The 19,451-nt window shown below is 46.5% G+C and overlaps 1 protein-coding gene across 2 annotated transcripts in view; it reads left to right on the top strand.

Annotated features, from left to right (window-relative positions):
- The window catches only part of SHC2 (SHC adaptor protein 2), a 197,701-nt gene that overhangs the window by 84,143 nt on the left and 94,107 nt on the right, over positions 1 to 19,451 (top strand). The window lies entirely within an intron of this gene.

Raw genomic sequence — 19,451 nt, 5'->3', positions numbered from 1 at the left:
AAAAGAAACACCACAAGAGTGTAACCATAACCAATAACTGCAGACACAGTACGCACGGGGACGGGCGCCCAGCATCCTCTACGGACTAAGAGAAAAGGATTTACCGGTAGGTATTAAAATCCTATTTTCTCATACGTCCTAGAGGATGCTGGGGACTCCGTACGGACCATGGGGTTTATACCAAAGCTCCAGACCGGGCGGGAGAGTGCGGACGACTCTGCAGCACCGATTGAGCAAACAAAAGGTCACCATCAGCCAGGGTATCAAACCTGTAGAGCATAGCAAAAGTGTTTGAACCCGACCAAGTAACCGCTCGGCAAAGATGAACCGCCGAGACTCTTCGGGCATCCGCCCAAGAACCCATTCTCCTAGTAGAATGGGTCTCCACCGACTTTGGTAATGGCAATCCAGCCGTAGAACGAGCACGCCGAATCGTATCACAGATCCAGCGTGTAACAGACTGCATAGACGCAGGCGCCCCAATCATGCTGGGAGCATACCAGACAAACAGAGCCTCTGTTTCCCCAATCTGAGCCAAATTTGCGACGTAAATATTCCATGCCCTGACTACATCGAGAGACCTTGAATCAGCTAATGCCTAAGTAACCACCGGCATCAAAATATGCTGATTTCTGTGAAACCCAGAAACCACATTTGGCAGAACTATTATCCGAGTTCTCAATTCCTCTCTATCCACATGGAAGATCAAACAGGGCTCTTGTGAGACAAAGCCGCTACTCCCGACACCCGCCTTGCGGACGCCAAAGCCAATAACATGACCACTTTCCAAAAGAGACATTTTTAACACAACCTTCCACAAAGGTTCCAAACAGTGTGACACAAGAAAACGCAACACCACTTCAAGGTGCCAACGGGGGCACAAATGAAGGTTGGATGTGCAGTACTCCTTTCACGAAGGAGAACGACCCAGCTGAAAATCTTCCGTAGTAGCCTGCTTGGATTCACACCAAGACACATATTGTCTCCAAACATGGTGGTAAGGCTTTGCCGTTACTTCTTTTCTAGCCTGAAGAAGTGTGGAAATGACTTCACTGGGAATACCCTTTCTGGCTAGGATATGGCGTACAACCGCCACGCCGTCAAACGCAGCCGCAGTAAGTCTTGATACACGCCCGGATCTTGTTGTAACAGTTCCTCACGTAGCGGAAGAGGCCATGGATCTTCTTTGAGTAAATCTTGAGGAACTGGATACCAAGCCCTCCTTGGTCAGACCGAAACAATGAGGATCGCCTGAACCTTTGTTCTTCTTACGTATATCACCTTCCGAAGAGTGAAAACGGAGGGGACACGTAGACCGACTGAAAGCACCCAAGGTGTCCCGAGGACGTCCACTGCTATAGCTTGAGTGTCCCCTGACCCGGAACAATATCCCTGTGATCTCTCGTTGAGGCGAGACGCCAACATGTCCACTGGAGGCACTCCTCAAAGACTTGTCACTTCAGTGAAAACTTCTCGACGACAACTGTATTTCTCCCGGATGGAGATCGCCTCTGCAGAGGAATCTATTTCTCCGTCGTTCACATCCGGAACGAAAACTGACAATATAGCGTTTACCAGTCTTTTTACCCAGCTGAAACCCCTTTCGGTTTCTGTCATTACCGCTTTGCTCCTTGTTCCGCCCTAGCGGTTTACTTGCACCACTGCTGTCAAGTCGTCCGACAGAATTAACACGGGCAGATCACGAAGCATATGTTCATTGAAAATAGCTCTTAATTCAAGAAAGCTTATTGCAGACAAGCTTCCCAGCTTGACCTTTTCCTCTGGAAATACTTCCCTTGCAAGGACTGCTCCCCAGTCTCGGAAATCTGCATGCATGGACACCAGGATCTCATCCTGGATTCCGAACCTTCGTCCCTCTAGGAGGTGAGAACTGAGCAGACACCACAGGAGCGATATCCTGGCCATTAGGATTATATTCCTGTGCATGTGCAGGTGAGACCCGGACCACATTTCCAACTGGCCCCGTGAAAACTACTCTGGCACTTGACCAGCTCACCGAAAAAAACCCTCTTAGGCCGCACCCATCTTCTTCATCAACGGAACATATTGATGGATTGTCACTGCAAATCTGATCCGATTCCGGATCCTCAGACCTCTTTCCACAGGAACACACAGAACTTCAACCGTTCCGTATCTACTCTGATACCCACCTCCGACATCTGCGTCATTGGGAATAACAGCCTTCCCGTGTTGAAGAACAGTCAGAGAGAAAACAACGATTTGCACCACTTGTGTCTTGACCTCGCCTTAATCAGGAGAGTGTCCCAGTACAGAATAACAATGGCTCTTACTATTGAAAAAATACCATCCTACTGCCATCACTCCAGTGAAATGGTAAAGACAATCCTGGATATCCACCCAGGTAAGCTGAATGCGGAGAACAACGCATTTAAACCCCCCTTTTTTTTTTTATAAACAGGGACAGCAGGACAAAGCCCTGAACCTGACGCAACTCTGGTATGGCGTTGCATACTACCTCCCCCTCCAGAGGGGAAACGGCAAGATCTATTTGAAAAATCAGTGAGGGGAAACATCTGTAACCGCCAGAACATACCTCCCAACTTTCTTCTCCTGGGAAGCGGGACACTCGCGCGGACACTCGCGTGGCATATATATAACATACATATATGCAGATTGTCCGGAACCGTCGGGTCCCTAATGACATTAATGTGTTCTGAATGTGTATGACCATGTACTGAATGCCCCAGTTGTGGATCTACCAGGAAACGTTATGGTCGACAGAAAACCTAGCATTCGTCGACAGCAGGGAGTAGTAACCAAGCAAAATAACATTCTTGCGACCCCGAGGGGTCCGAGGGAAGTATACATATATAATTTTAATAACACTACCCCACACATACTACCATGTCTGTGCTCGAGCTACAGGCCCATGGAACCGTACCATACATATAAATATATATACAGTTATAAGGCAGTTACAGCATGTTAATTTACACCCAGTAATAATAGTTGGTGCCGACAGGGTCACCCCCATACTACTGTGTCTCCCATACAGTGTTTACTTTTGACAAGCATACAACTACCGACCTGCTGATACTACATCTACTGAATCAAGTACCAACAGGCGCTTCCTGATTGGCTGAAGGGACCTTCTGTGACAGGAGTTACGGGGGGTCTCTGCATTCGGGGAAAGGGGTCCCATGTGTAAACATAGGTAAGTATGTGTGTCGGCATGTATGTAATAAAGTTATACTTTCACGGTGTTTTTATTTGGGTATTTTTTTTGCAGTAGAACTACAGGTACCAGCGGGCCTGTTTCCCCCCTGCATGCTGGTACTTGTGGTTCTCCAAGTACCGGCTTGCGGGGAGGCTTGCTGGGACTTGTAGTTCTTCTGCAAAGACCAATATTCTTAAATTTTTACACATGGCTATCAGCCCCCCATCCGCAGCCCTTGGATGGGGGGGACAGCCTCGGGCTTCACCCCTGGCCCTTGGGTGGCTGATTGAAGGGGTCCCCACTCCTCCAGGGTACCCCGGCCAGGGGTGACTAGTTGGGTATTTAATGCCACGGCCGCAGGGCACTGTATAAAAGTGACCCCCGGCTGTGGCATGATCTGTCCATCTGGTGGAGCCCGGTGCTGGTACAAAAAATACGGGGTACCCCTACTCTTTTTGTCCCCCGTATTGTTTGCACCAGGACCAGGCGCAGAGCCCGGTGCTGGTTGTTAAAATACGGGGGATCCCCTGTAATTTTTCCCCCCGTATTTTGGCAACCAGGACTGGCTCAAAGAGCCCGAGGCTGGTTATGCTTAGGAGGGTTATTACTCCATTCCATTAAAAAAAAAAAAATCATAATATTTTTACAAATATATAAATAATACTTGTGCCTCCTAAATAGACAAACCAAGTACCTAATCCCTTCTAATATAAATAGATATGCTATTACCAATAAAAAAAACCACAAAAAAACCCATGTTTTAAATTTTTTTTATTAGATTCCGCCAGCAAAGTGTGGCGGATTGAAAATGACGAATTTACTGTCTAAAAGCACTGTTGTCGAATTTACAATCATCAATTGCATATACTTTTGTCGAAATGCCGCATTTGTACCATTGCAGAAATGTCGAATTTGACAGATGTCGAATTTCAAAAAGTCGAATTTGGAATGGCCGTTTTTTTGACGAAAAGTACTGTATTGCATTGTCGAATTTTTTTTTTGGGCGAAAATGTCCCGTTTTTCGACATTTTCAGGAATTCGACCGCAATTGCATATACCCCAAAGTCTTTTAGAGAAACTCAGTAGAGCTCCCCTAGTGTGTGTCCAGTCACTCCTGGGCACAGAATCTAACTGAGGTCTGGAGGAGGGGCATAGAGGGAGGAGCCAGTTCACACCCATTAAAAGTAGAGATGAGCGGGTTCGGTTCGTTGAGATCCGAACCCCCCCCCGAACTTCATCTATTTTACACGGTCCGAGGCAGCCTCGGATCTTCCCGCCTTGCTCGGTTAACCCGAGCGCGCCCGAACATCATCATCCCGCTGTCGTATTCTCGCGAGATTCGTATTGCATATAAAGAACCGTGCGTCGCCGCCATTTTCACTCGTGCATTGGAGATGATAGCGAGAGGACGTGGCTGCGTTTCTGTGTTCAGTGTGCTGTAAATATCATCTGTGCTCAGTGTGCTGCAAATATCTGTCCTTAGTGTGCTGCAAATATCTACGTTCTCTGCTTGAAAATGCTCCATATCTGTGCTGCATTGTAGTATATAGTAGGAGGACAGTGCAGAATTTTGCTGACCACCAGTATATATATATAGCAGTACGGTACAGTAGTCCACTGCTCTACCTCTGTGTCGTCAAGTATACTATCCATCCATATATGTGCTGCATTGTAGTTGTGCGCAGTATATAGTAGGAGGACAGTGCAGAATTTTGCTGACCACCAGTATATATCCATCCAGCGACCTTGGTGCACCACTCCTAGATGGGCCAGGTGTTTGTTTCGGCCACTTGGGTCGCTTAGCTTAGCCATCCAGCGACCTTGGTGCACCTCTTTTTTTCTTTGCATCATGTGCTGTTTGGGGACTATTTTTTTAAGTGCCATCCTGTCTGACACTGCAGTGCCACTCCTAGATGGGGCAGGTGTTTGTGCCGGCCACTTGGGTTGCTTAGCTTAGTCATCCAGCGACCTCGGTGCAAATTTTAGGACTAAAAATAATATTGTGAGGTGTTCAGAATAGACCGGAAATGAGTGGAAATTATGGTTATTGAGGTTAATAATACTATGGGATCAAAATGACCCCCAAATTTTATGATTTAAGCTGTTTTTGAGGGTTTTTTGAAAAAAAAAAAAAAAACCACCCGAATCCAAAACACACCCGAATCCGCCAAAAAATTTTCAGGGAGGTTTTGCCAAAACGCGTCCGAATCCAAAACACGGCGCGGAACCGAATCCAAAACCAAAACACGAAACCCGAAATATGTCCGGTGCACATCACTAATTAAAAGTCTTGTAGTGTGCCCATGTCTCCTGCGGATCCCGTCTATACCCCATGGTCCTTACGGAGTCCCCAGCATCCTCTAGGACGTATGAGAACTTATTATTATTATTATTATTATTATTATTATTATTATTCTCATCTAAGGGGGAGATGTACTATGCAGTGATGAGTGGAGAAGTGAGCCAGTGGAGAAATTGCCCATGGCAACCAATCAGCTGTTCTGTATAATTTTATAGTATGCAAATTATAAATGTTATTTCAATGCTGATTGTTTGCCGTGGGTAACTTCTCCTCTTGCTCACTTCTCCACACTTATCACTACTGTACTTAGTACATCTCCCGCCTATCTGCTTTATGTGATAGTCCAGTGAATAAGGTGGAATAAGTTTCCCAGGGCACATAAAACACAGCAACATTTTTATTTTTCAAAGTATTACTTAGCACTGGTAATTGGTTATGTTTATATAATTTTACTTTGAAAACGATTGTGTTTACTGTTTAACACGGAACAGGTACCTATTTTAATACATATTTTTATTAATTGTCTTTAGCTGACTGCAGCACAGTTATTTGGTTGGTAATCTGTGGTTTTAATAGAGATTTGCAGTCTAATTACAGCTGCTTTAGTCAGAATTTATTGCTCAGAGCCATAGGTGTACACACACACATACACCCACACACACACACATGGGTATATTCATTAAGAGTCGGATCCATTCCGACATGCAGTTGTCGGAATGGATCCGACAACCCCTATTCAATGGACGTGGACGGGGCAAATCCGACCGTCTGATTTGGCCGTACACAGTGACTCGTCCTGCCGCTGATGCGCTGACAGGTGCGCAGATGGCAGCGGGCGAGAGCGGGATGGCAGTGGGGGTAAGCTGGGCGGCAGGGGGGGGGGGGGGCAGAAATCGGCAGCGGCAGGAGGAGCTGGCTGCAGGGAGAGAAGTGCCTGCGGACGCGGGGAGAGCACAGATCGGCGGCCGGCGGGAGGAGCTGGCTGTGGGGGAACATGTCTACGGTGGTGGGGGGAGGGGAGAGAGGTGCCTGGCCGGGGGACGGCAAGGCACCTCTCTCCCTGCAGCGCTTCCCCCCGCCGCCGCAGACATGTCCCGCCCACAGCCAGCTCCCCCCGCCGGCCGTCGATCTCAGCTCCCCGAGCCGACCGCAGCACCGTTTGTCTTCTCATCTCAATCAGACTTGTTTTAAAGTCGGATTGAGTTTGTCGGAAAAGGGACCAAAACCTGTTGGATTTGGACCCATTTCCGACAAAAGAACGTGGATCGGCGGCTATTCCGCCGATCCACGTGTTTTCCGACAAGTCGGGAATTCCCGACTTGTCAGAAAAAATCAGCCCCTATTGAATAGGTTGGAACCCCTTCCGACCTATCTCTGTCGAAAATGCCGTCTTTCGGACAAGACGGCAGCTTCCGACAGTTATTGAATACACCCCACACACACACAAACCTGTCATAGACTTTTTACTCCAGAGTTTTGTTTAGAATAATAGAAAGAAGATATTTCGGCGGGCACTTTTCGTGTTTTGGTTTTGGTTCTGGTTCCATGCTCGTGTTTTGGATCTGGATTGGTTTTGCTATAACCACCCTTTCGTGTTTTAGTTTTGGATCTGGATGATTTATGAAAAAAACATAAAAACAGCTAAAATCACATAATTTGAGGGGTAATTTTGATCCTACGGTATTATTAACCTCAATAACATTCATTTCCACTCATTTCCAGTCTATTCTGAACACCTCACAATATTGTTTTTAGGCCAAAAGGTTGCAGCGAGGTAGCTGGATGACTAAGCTTAGCAACACAAGTGTGCGGCACAAACACCTGGCCCATCTAGGAGTGGCACTGCAGTGGCAGACAGGATGGCAGATTTAAAAAACAGGCCCCAAACAGCACATTATGCAAAGAAGAAAAAGAGGTGCAATTAGGTAGCTGTGTGACTAAGCTAAGCAACACAAGTGTGAGGCACAAACACCTGGCCCATCTAGCAGTGGCACTGCAATGGCAGACATAGTAACATAGTAACATAGTATCTGAGGTTGAAAAAAGACAATTGTCCATCGAGTTCAACCTATTTGTGGTGTCCTCTGCATGATGATTTGACTAAATAGTAACTATAATGCATGACTATGCACCATACCCATGGATATCCTTATCCAATAGGAATTTATCTAACCCATTCTTAAAGGTGTTGACAGATTCCGCCATTACAACTCCCTCGGGCAGGGAATTCCAAACACGTATTGTCCTTACCGTGAAAAAGCCTTTACGCCGTATTGTGCGGAATCTCCTCTCCTCTAACCTGAGCGAGTGTCCACGAGTCCTCTGTGTTGATCTAACCAAAAACAGGTCCCGCGCAAGCTCTGTGTATTGTCCCCTTATATATTTGTAGATGTTGATCATATCCCCTCTTAGTCTCCGCTTTTCCAATGTAAACATGCCTAGTCTTTCAAGCCTTTCCTTGTATTCCATCATCTCCATGCCCTTAATTAGTTTGGTCGCCCTCCTTTGTACCTTTTCAAGCTCCAGTATATCCTTTTTGTAGTACGGTGCCCAGAACTGTACACAGTATTCAAGGTGTGGCCTCACTAGTGATTTATATAATGGGAGTATAATACTCTCGTTCCTAGCATCAATACCCCATTTTATGCATGCTAATATCTTATTAGCCTTCTTTGCTGCAGTCCTACTTTGGGTACTACTGCTTAGCTTGCTATCTATGAGGACACCTAAGTCCTTTTCCAGTACAGAATCCCCTAGTTTTACCCCATTTAGTAGGTAGGTGTAATTTTTGTTCTTGTTACCACAGTGCATTACCTTACACTTGTCTGTGTTGAAGCGCATTCTCCATTTGGCTGCCCATGCTTCTAATTTAACTAAGTCGTTCTGAAGAGACTCGGCATCCTCCTCTGTATTTATAGCCTTACACAATTTGGTATCATCTGCAAAAATTGACACCATGCTCTCTAGACCTTCTGTTAGGTCGTTAATGAAAATATTGAACAATAGCGGTCCTAATACTGAGCCTTGCGGCACACCACTTAGCACTTCAGTCCAAGTTGAAAAATATCCATTAACCACAACGCGCTGCTTCCTATTATCTAACCAGTTTTTGACCCAAGTGCATATTGTGCTTCCTAGCCCTGATTCTTGTAGCTTGTATATAAGTCTCATGTGTGGTACAGTATCAAACGCTTTGGCAAAGTCTAAAAAGATTACATCCACGTCTTTACCCTGATCTAGGTTTGCGCTTACTGTTTCATAAAAGCCAAGTAAGTTGGTTTGACAGGATCTGTCCTTCATAAACCCATGTTGATTCCTTTTAATGACCTTATTGGTTTCAAGGAACTTCTGAATACTATCTCTTAGAATACCTTCCAATACTTTCCCCACTATAGATGTAAGACTAACTGGTCTATAATTACCTGGTTCAGCTTTACTTCCCTTTTTGAATATAGGCACTACTTCCGCTATACGCCAGTCTTTGGGAACCATACCTGATATAACTGAATCCTCAAAGATCAGAGATAGTGGTTTTGCCAGTTCAGAGTGAAGCTCCATTAGAACCCTTGGATGAATACCATCGGGCCCTGGTGATTTATTAATCTTTAAATGTTTTAATCGGTGACAGACTACTTCCTCGCTTAAATAAGTACCTATCAGTGTGATATTGTCCTTATTGAGATTGTGTGTCAGTCCCTGAATTGGGTCCTCTCTAGTGAATACTGTTGAAAAAAACTCATTTAGTGTGTCCGCTATGTCATTATCATTTTTGCTTAAGACTCCCAACGTGTCCTTCAAAGGGCCTATACTCTCCTTTTTTTAATCTCTTGCTATTGATGTATTTAAAGAATTTTTTGGGATTTGCTTTGCTTTCCTTTGCTACTAGTTTTTCAGTTTCTACTTTAGCCGCTCTTATTTCCTTTTTGCAATTTTTGTTACATTCCTTATAGTGCTGAAATGACTCTGCTTCCCCGTCAGATTTGTATTTTTTAAATGCTCGCCTTTTCTTGCCCATAAGTTCCTTAATCTTTTTGTTAAGCCACATCGGTTTATGATTTTTATTCCCTTTTTTGCTACTCATAGGAATATATTTGAGTGTATTTTTAGCTAGCAGGAATTTTAGTACCTCCCATTTCTCCGTAGTATTTTTTCCTAAAAACAAACCTTCCCATTCAATATCCCTGAAATATACCCTCATCATTTCAAAATTTGCTTTGCTAAAATTTAAAGTCCTAGTTGAGCCCGTATAGGGCTGTTTGTAGAAACTGATATTGAATGTGACCATATTATGGTCGCTGTTTCCTATGGGTTCCCCTACTATAATACCCGATACCAAATCCTGATTGTTTGTTAATACCAGGTCTAAGATTGCATTGTACCTAGTTGGTTCCTCAATTAGTTGGACTAGGTAGTTATCATTTAGTGTGTTTAAAAACATACTGCCCCTAGCAGTATCACATGAATCGTTTTTCCAGTTTATCTCTGGATAGTTAAAATCTCCCATCACTACTATGTCTCCTACTCCTGCTGCTTTTTCAATTTGCTTTAGTAACAATTCATCATCAGATGCGTTGATACCAGGCGGCCTATAGCATACACCCAATACTAACTATTTTGTTCCTTTTTCTCCGCATGCAATTTCTACCCATAGTGTCTCAACAGTGTCTACAGTACCCTCCTGAGAATCTTCCCATATATTAGGTTTTAAAAACGGCTTTACGTACAGACACACCCCTCCACCCTTTTTATTTAGTCTGTCTCTCCTAAACAGTGTATAGCCCTCTAGATTGACTGTCCAATCATGAGATTCATCCCACCAAGTTTCAGTAATGCCTATAATATCATACTGTTTGCTTGCTGCAAGTATTTCTAGTTCACCCTTTTTACCAGTAATGCTTCTGGCGTTTACATACATACAACTAAGATAAGTATTTTCCCTTGCATTAGGGACATCTTTCACCTTATGTGGCAAGGATGACCTGTAATCGTCATTGGTTAGTGCTTTGGTAAAATCCCTTTTAGTACCCATGTTAGTAACCTTACTGCCTGCTCTTACCCTCCCCCCAACTTCTCCCCCATTTTGTTTACTACCGCCATCCCCACTATTCTCACTGCATGACCCGTAGTTTTTAGCTAAACCCTCCCCCCAGGCTCCTAGTTTAAAATCTCCTCCAACCTTCTAACCATCCTTCCCCCCAGCACCGCTGCCCCCTCCTCAGTCAGGTGCAATCCGTCACGACAAAAGAGATGGCGTCTGACTGAGAAGTCCGCCCAGTGTTCCAGGAACACAAACCCCTCTTTCCTGCACCAATCCCTAAGCCACACATTTACCTCCCTAATCTCCCTCTGTCTCCCTGGACTAGCGCGTGGCACGGGTAATAATTCCGAGAATATTACCTTAGATGTCCTTGCCTTCAGTTTCTTTCCTAAGTCCCTATAGTCTTTCTTAAGGACATCCCACCTTCCGCTAACTTTGTCATTGGTGCCAACGTGCACCAAGACCGCCGGGTCTTTGCCAGCCCCTCCCAACAATCTATCTACCCGGTCCGCGATGTGCCGTACCCGAGCACCCGGGAGACAACAGACTGTACGGCGATCACGGTCCCGGTAGCAGATTGCCCTATCTGCCTTCCTGATGATAGAATCCCCTACCACCACCATTTGACTAGGTACCTCTCTATCTTTTATCCCAACCGCGCCAGAGGGACCGCACCTCTGGATGCTAGAGGGAGCAGTCTCCTCCGGCACCGTCATTTCTTCGCTATCATCCTCCGATTCCTCGTCCAATCGGGCAAATTTGTTCGGGTTTGATAGTTCGGAGATGTCGTGCCTCCCCCTCTTATTCTTCCTTCTAACTGTGACCCAACTGGCTACCTGATCATCATCCTCTTCTACCAGTGACCCCTCCCGCAACTCCTCCACCGTTCTGTCTAAACTACGCTCGAGATTGTGAATCTCCCTCAGTCGCGTAACTGTTTGCTCTAGATCAGTTACCTGGGCTTCCAGGGCAACAGTTCGCACACACCTCGTGCAGATGTATTCACACTGGGCCGGTAGCTCCAGGTGTGCATACATCTTGCACGACATGCACTGAGTGAGGTCCTCAATCACAGCCCCTCCCAGACAGGATGGCAATTAAAAAACTAGGCCCAAACAGCACATCAGAAGAAAAAGAGGTGAGTGATCGCAAAAACGTGCCATGGGGACGCGCTGGGAGGGTCCCTGGGGACGCGCTCCGAGGCAGCCAATCTGTAGTTGCCGTCCCGGCTGCAAGATTTAAACAGAGGAGGTGGAGCCTTTCCACTCCTCTTTGGCGCCTCTGGGTCCAGGCATGGCGCAGCTCCCTGGCTTGAAGAGATCCCTGTGCGCGAGTCTGAGGATGCACTGAATGAAGGCATATTCGCCTGTGAGAAACTACTGTGCATTTGGGTCACGGGGTGATGATGTTATAGCAGCGGCCCAGTGAGTGAGTATCCACGACGTCTGAGAGTGTCCCAGGTGGTGACTGGGCTTGTTGTGGGGGGTTCCCGCAGCATCTGAGGGGGACTGGGATGGTGGCTGCCGCTGGACTCTTGCGGTTTTCCACGGTGGTCGTGGTGCAGGTCACGTGGTGCAGGGGGACCGTGAATCATGTTATATCCGCAGTGGTGGGTGAGTGAGTCCTAAGTGCTTCTGCCGGGTTCCCACAGGGGTCATGGTATAGCCACATGTGAAAGACTGAGTGTCACGTCTTATGCAGCGGGGCCGGTGAGGAGCGGTAACACAAGCAAGTGGTGGCTGGACTTGCTGTGTTCTACCTGGTGCAGTGTGTATAATGTGCTCTACCTGGTGCAATGTATATAATGTGTTCTACCTGGTGGAGTGTGTCTAAGTGCTCTACCTGGTGCAATGTATATAATGTGCTCTACCTGGTGCAATGTATATAATGTGCTCTATCTGGTGCAGTGTATATAACATGCTCTAGCTGGTGCAATGTATATAACGTGCTCTTCCTGGTGCAATGTATATAACGTGCTCTTCCTGGTGCAGTGTGTATAACGTGCTCTACCTGGTGCAATGTATATAATGTGCTCTACCTGATGCAATGTATATAATGTGCTCTACCTGACACAATGGCCCTCATTCCGAGTCGTTCGCTCGGTATTTTTCTTCGCATCGCAGCGTTTTTCTGCTTAGTACGCATGCGCAATGTTCGCACTGCGACTGCGCCAAGTAATTTTGCTATGAAGATAGTATTTTTACTCACGGCTTTTTCTTCGCTCCGGCGATCGTAGTGTGATTGACAGGAAATGGGTGTTACTGGGCGGAAACACGGCGTTTTATGGGCGTGTGGATAAAAACGCTACCGTTTCCGGAAAAAACGCGGGAGTGGCTGGAGAAACGGAGGAGTGTCTGGCCGAACGCTGGGTGTGTTTGTGACGTCAAACCAGGAACGACAAGCACTGAACTGATCGCAGATGCCGAGTAAGGTTGAAGCTACTCAGAAACTGCTAAGTAGTTTGTAATCGCAATATTGCGAATACATCGTTCGCAATTTTAAGAAGCTAAGATTCACTCCCAGTAGGCGGCGGCTTAGCGTGTGTAACTCTGCTAAAATCGCTTTGCGAGCGAACAACTCGGAATGAGGGCCTATGTGTATAACGTGCTCTGCCGGGCGCAATGTGTATAACGTGCTCTGCCAGGCGCAATGTGTATAACGTGCTCTGCCTGGCACAATGGGTATAACGTGCTCCGCCTGGCGCAATGTGTATAACGTGCTCCACCTGGTGCAATGTGTATAACGTGCTCCACCTGGTGCAATGTGTATAACGTGCTCTTCCTGGTGCAATGTATATAATGTGCTCTACCTGGTGCAATGTATATAATGTGCTCTACCTGGCGCAATGTTTATACGTGCTTTGCCTGGTGCATTGTGTATAAAGTTCTCTGCCGGGCGCAATGTGTATAACGTGCTCTTTTGGGCACAACGTGTATAACGTGCTCTTTTGGGCGCAACGTGTATACCATGCTCTGCCTGGCGCAATGTGTTTAATGTGCGTCTGCCTGGTGCAATGTGTATACTGTGCTCTGTCTGGTGCAATGTGTATAATGTGCTCTACCTGGTGCAGTGTGTATAACATGCTCTACCTGGTGCAATGTGTATAATGTGCTCTACCTGGTGCAGTGTGTATACTGTGCTCTGTCTGGTGCAATGTGTATAATGTGCTCTACCTGGTGCAGTGTGTATAACATGCTCTACCTGGTGCAAAGTGTATAATGTGCTCTTCCTGGTGCAGTGTGTATACTGTGGTCTGTCTGGTGCAATGTGTATAATGTGCTCTACCTGGTGCAGTGTGTATAACATGCTCTACCTGGTGCAATGTGTATAATGTGCTCTACCTGGTGCAGTGTGTATACTGTGCTCTGTCTGGTGCAATGTGTATAATGTGCTCTACCTGGTGCAGTGTGTATAACATGCTCTACCTGGTGCAAAGTGTATAATGTGCTCTTCCTGGTGCAGTGTGTATAACGTGCTCTACCTGGTGCAATGTATATAATGTGCTCTACCTGGCACAATGTGTATAACATGCTCTGCCTGGTGCAATGTGTATAACGTGCTCTGCCTGGCGTAATATGTATAACGTTCTCTGCCGGGCGCAATATGTATACCGTGCTCTGCCGGGCGCAATGTGTATACCGTGCTCTGCCTGGCGCAATGTGTATACCGTGCTCTGCCGGGTGCAATGTGTATAACGTGCTCTGCCTGGCGCAAAGTGTATAACGTGCTCTGTCTGGCGCAATGTGTATAACCTGCTCTGCCTGGTGCAATGTGTATAACGTGCTCTGCCTGGTGCAATGTGTATAACATACTCTACCTGGCGCAGTGTGTATAATGGGGGCAGTGGCGGATCCAGGGGGGGGGGTACGGGCTGTCATGTCTGGCACTTTAAAAAAAAAACAGCGGCGGCGCAGTTCACTGGCGCCCACCGCGATGAAGGGTCTCGTGGCAGCGGCAGCATTAATAAAGAGTCAGAGTGACTCTAGTGTTCATTCTAGGATTTTTTTAGGGCAGGGTGCTGATCATTGAGGAGGGCACATTTTCATTTTGAAGGGCACATTTTTGATGTGACTCTGTGAACAAAGCATAGCGCATATGTTTAGATTTTTTATACATATATTTTCCCCTTAATGTATCATTTACATATACATATTAGAGATGAGCGCCTGAAATTTTTCGGGTTTTGTGTTTTGGTTTTGGGTTCGGTTCCGCGGCCGTGTTTTGGGTTCGACCGCGTTTTGGCAAAACCTCACCGAATTTTTTTTGTCGGATTCGGGTGTGTTTTGGATTCGGGTGTTTTTTTCAAAAAACCCTAAAAAACAGCTTAAATCATAGAATTTGGGGGTAATTTTGATCCCAAAGTATTATTAACCTCAAAAAACATAATTTACACTCATTTTCAGCCTATTCTGAACACATCACACCTCACAATATTATTTTTAGTCCTAAAATTTGCACCGAGGTCGCTGTGTGAGTAAGATAAGCGACCCTAGTGGCCGACACAAACACCGGGCCCATCTAGGAGTGGCACTGCAGTGTCACGCAGGATGTCCCTTCCAAAAAACCCTCCCCAAACAGCACATGACGCAAAGAAAAAAAGAGGCGCAATGAGGTAGCTGACTGTGTGAGAAAGATAAGCGACCCTAGTGGCCGACACAAACACCGGGCCCATCTAGGAGTGGCACTGCAGTGTCACGCAGGATGTCCCTTCCAAAAAACCCTCCCCAATCAGCACATGATGCAAAGAAAAAGAAAAGAAAAAAGAGGTGCAAGATGGAATTATCCTTGGGCCCTCCCACCCACCCTTATGTTGTATAAACAAAACAGGACATGCACACTTTAACCAACCCATCATTTCAGTGACAGGGTCTGCCACACGACTGTGACTGATATGACGGGTTGGTTTGGACCCCCCCCAAAAAAGAAGCAATTAATCTCTCCTTGCACAAACTGGCTCTACAGAGGCAAGATGTCCACCTCATCTTCACCCTCCGATATATCACCGTGTACATCCCCCTCCTCATAGATTATCAATTCGTCCCCACTGGAATCCACCATCTCAGCTCCCTGTGTACTTTGTGGAGGCAATTGCTGCTGGTCAATGTCTCCGCGGAGGAATTGATTATAATTCATTTTAATGAACATCATCTTCTCCACATTTTCTGGATGTAACCTCGTACGCCGATTGCTGACAAGGTGAGCGGCGGCACTAAACACTCTTTCGGAGTACACACTTGTGGGAGGGCAACTTAGGTAGAATAAAGCCAGTTTGTGCAAGGGCCTCCAAATTGCCTCTTTTTCCTGCCAGTATAAGTACGGACTGTGTGACGTGCCTACTTGGATGCGGTCACTCATATAATCCTCCACCATTCTATCAATGTTGAGAGAATCATATGCAGTGACAGTAGACGACATGTCCGTAATCGTTGTCAGGTCCTTCAGTCCGGACCAGATGTCAGCATCAGCAGTCGCTCCAGACTGCCCTGCATCACCGCCAGCGGGTGGGCTCGGAATTCTGAGCCTTTTCCTCGCACCCCCAGTTGCGGGAGAATGTGAAGGAGGAGATGTTGACAGGTCGCGTTCCGCTTGACTTGACAATTTTGTCACCAGCAGGTCTTTCAACCCCAGCAGACCTGTGTCTGCCGGAAAGAGAGATCCAAGGTAGGCTTTAAATCTAGGATCGAGCACGGTGGCCAAAATGTAGTGCTCTGATTTCAACAGATTGACCACCCGTGAATCCTTGTTAAGCGAATTAAGGGCTGCATCCACAAGTCCCACATGCCTAGCGGAATCGCTCCGTGTTAGCTCCTTCTTCAATGCCTCCAGCTTCTTCTGCAAAAGCCTGATGAGGGGAATGACCTGACTCAGGCTGGCAGTGTCTGAACTGACTTCACGTGTGGCAAGTTCAAAGGGCATCAGAACCTTGCACAACGTTGAAATCATTCTCCACTGCACTTGAGACAGGTGCATTCCATCTCCTATATCGTGCTCAATTGTATAGGCTTGAATGGCCTTTTGCTGCTCCTCCAACCTCTGAAGCATATAGAGGGTTGAATTCCACCTCGTTACCACTTCTTGCTTCAGATGATGGCAGGGCAGGTTCAGTAGTTTTTGGTGGTGCTCCAGTCTTCTGTACGTGGTGCCTGTACGCCGAAAGTGTCCCGCAATTTTTCTGGCCACCGACAGCATCTCTTGCACGCCCCTGTCGTTTTTTAAAAAATTCTGCACCACCAAATTCAAGGTATGTGCAAAACATGGGACGTGCTGGAATTTGCCCATATTTAATGCACACACAATATTGCTGGCGTTGTCCGATGCCACAAATCCACAGGAGAGTCCAATTGGGGTAAGCCATTCCGCGATGATCTTCCTCAGTTGCCGTAAGAGGTTTTCAGCTGTGTGCGTATTCTGGAAAGCGGTGATACAAAGCGTAGCCTGCCTAGGAAAGAGTTGGCGTTTGCGAGATGCTGCTACTGGTGCCGCCGCTGCTGTTCTTGCGGCGGGAGTCCATACATCTACCCAGTGGGCTGTCACAGTCATATAGTCCTGACCCTGCCCTGCTCCACTTGTCCACATGTCCGTGGTTAAGTGGACATTGGGTACAACTGCATTTTTTAGGACACTGGTGAGTCTTTTTCTGACGTCCGTGTACATTCTCGGTATCGCCTGCCTAGAGAAGTGGAACCTAGATGGTATTTGGTAACGGGGGCACACTGCCTCAATAAATTGTCTAGTTCCCTGTGAACTAACGGCGGATACCGGACGCACGTCTAACACCAACATAGTTGTCAAGGACTCAGTTATCCGCTTTGCAGTAGGATGACTGCTGTGATATTTCATCTTCCTCGCAAAGGACTGTTGAACAGTCAATTGCTTACTGGAAGTAGTACAAGTGGGCTTACGACTTCCCCTCTGGGATGACCATCGACTCCCAGCGGCAACAACAGCAGCGCCAGCAGCAGTAGGCGTTACACGCAAGGATGCATCGGAGGAATCACAGGCAGGAGAGGACTCGTCAGACTTGCCAGTGACATGGCCTGCAGGACTATTGGCATTCCTGGGGAAGGAGGAAATTGACACTGAGGGAGTTGGTGGGGTGGTTTGCGTGAGCTTGGTTACAAGAGGAAGGGATTTACTGGTCAGTGGACTGCTTCCGCTGTCACCCAAAGTTTTTGAACTTGTCACTGACTTATTATGAATGCGCTGCAGGTGACGTATAAGGGAGGATGTTCCGAGGTGGTTAACGTCCTTACCCCTACTTATTACAGCTTGACAAAGGGAACACACGGCTTGACACCTGTTGTCCGCATTTCTGGTGAAATACCTCCACACCGAAGAGCTGATTTTTTTGGTATTTTCACCTGGCATGTCAACGGCCATATTCCTCCCACGGACAACAGGTGTCTCCCCGGGTGCCTGACTTAAACAAACCACCTCACCATCAGAATCCTCCTGGTCAATTTCCTCCCCAGCGCCAGCAACACCCATATCCTCCTCATCCTGGTGTACTTCAACACTGACATCTTCAATCTGACTATCAGGAACTGGACTGCGGGTGCTCCTTCCAGCACTTGCAGGGGGCATGCAAATAGTGGAAGGCGCATGCTCTTCACGTCCAGTGTTGGGAAGGTCAGGCATCGCAAACGACACAATTGGACTCTCCTTGTGGATTTGGGATTTCAAAGAACGCACAGTTCTTTGCGGTGCTTTTGCCAGCTTGAGTCTTTTCAGTTTTCTAGCGAGAGGCTGAGTGCTTCCATCCTCATGTGAAGCTGAACCACTAGCCATGAACATAGGCCAGGGCCTCAGCCGTTCCTTGCCACTCCGTGTGGTAAATGGCATATTGGCAAGTTTACGCTTCTCCTCCGACAATTTTATTTTAGGTTTTGGAGTCCTTTTTTTTCTGATATTTGGTGTTTTGGATTTGACATGCTCTGTACTATGACATTGGGCATCGGCCTTGGCAGACGACGTTGCTGGCATTTCATCGTCTCGGCCATGACTAGTGGCAGCAGCTTCAGCACGAGGTGGAAGTGGATCTTGATCTTTCCCTAATTTTGGAACCTCAACTTTTTTGTTCTCCATATTTTATAGGCAGAACTAAAAGGCACCTCAGGTAAACAATGGAGATGGATGGATTGGATACTAGTATACAATTATGGATGGACTGCCACGGTTAGGTGGTATAAAAAAACCACGGTTAGGTGGTATATATTATAATAATAATACAATTATGGATGGACGGACTGCCTGCCGACTGCCGACACAGAGGTAGCCACAGCCGTGAACTACCGCACTGTACACTGGTTGATAAAGAGATAGTAGTATACTCGTAACAACTAGTATGACACTATGACGACGGTATAAAGAAAGAAAAAAAAATACCACAGTTAGGTGGTATATATTATAATAATAATACAATTATGGATGGACGGACTGCCTGCCGACTGCCGACACAGAGGTAGCCACAGCCGTGAACTACCGCACTGTACACTGGTTGATAAAGAGATAGTAGTATACTCGTAACAACTAGTATGACACTATGACGACGGTATAAAGAATGAAAAAAAAACCACGGTTAGGTGGTATATATTATAATAATAATACAATTATGGATGGACGGACTGCCTGCCGAGTGCCGACACAGAGGTAGCCACAGCCGTGAACTACCGCACTGTACACTGGTTGATAAAGAGATAGTAGTATACTCGTAACAACTAGTATGACACTATGACGACGGTATAAAGAAAGAAAAAAAAATACCACGGTTAGGTGGTATATATTATAATAATAATAATACAATTATGGATGGACGGACTGCCTGCCGACTGCCGACACAGAGGTAGCCACAGCCGTGAACTACCGCACTGTACACTGGTTGATAAAGAGATAGTAGTATACTCGTAACAACT

The sequence above is a fragment of the Pseudophryne corroboree genome, chromosome 1, assembly GCF_028390025.1.
Source record: "Pseudophryne corroboree isolate aPseCor3 chromosome 1, aPseCor3.hap2, whole genome shotgun sequence".
NCBI classification, from domain to species: Eukaryota; Metazoa; Chordata; class Amphibia; order Anura; family Myobatrachidae; genus Pseudophryne; species Pseudophryne corroboree.
This window is presented reverse-complemented; position numbering and strand designations above follow the sequence as displayed.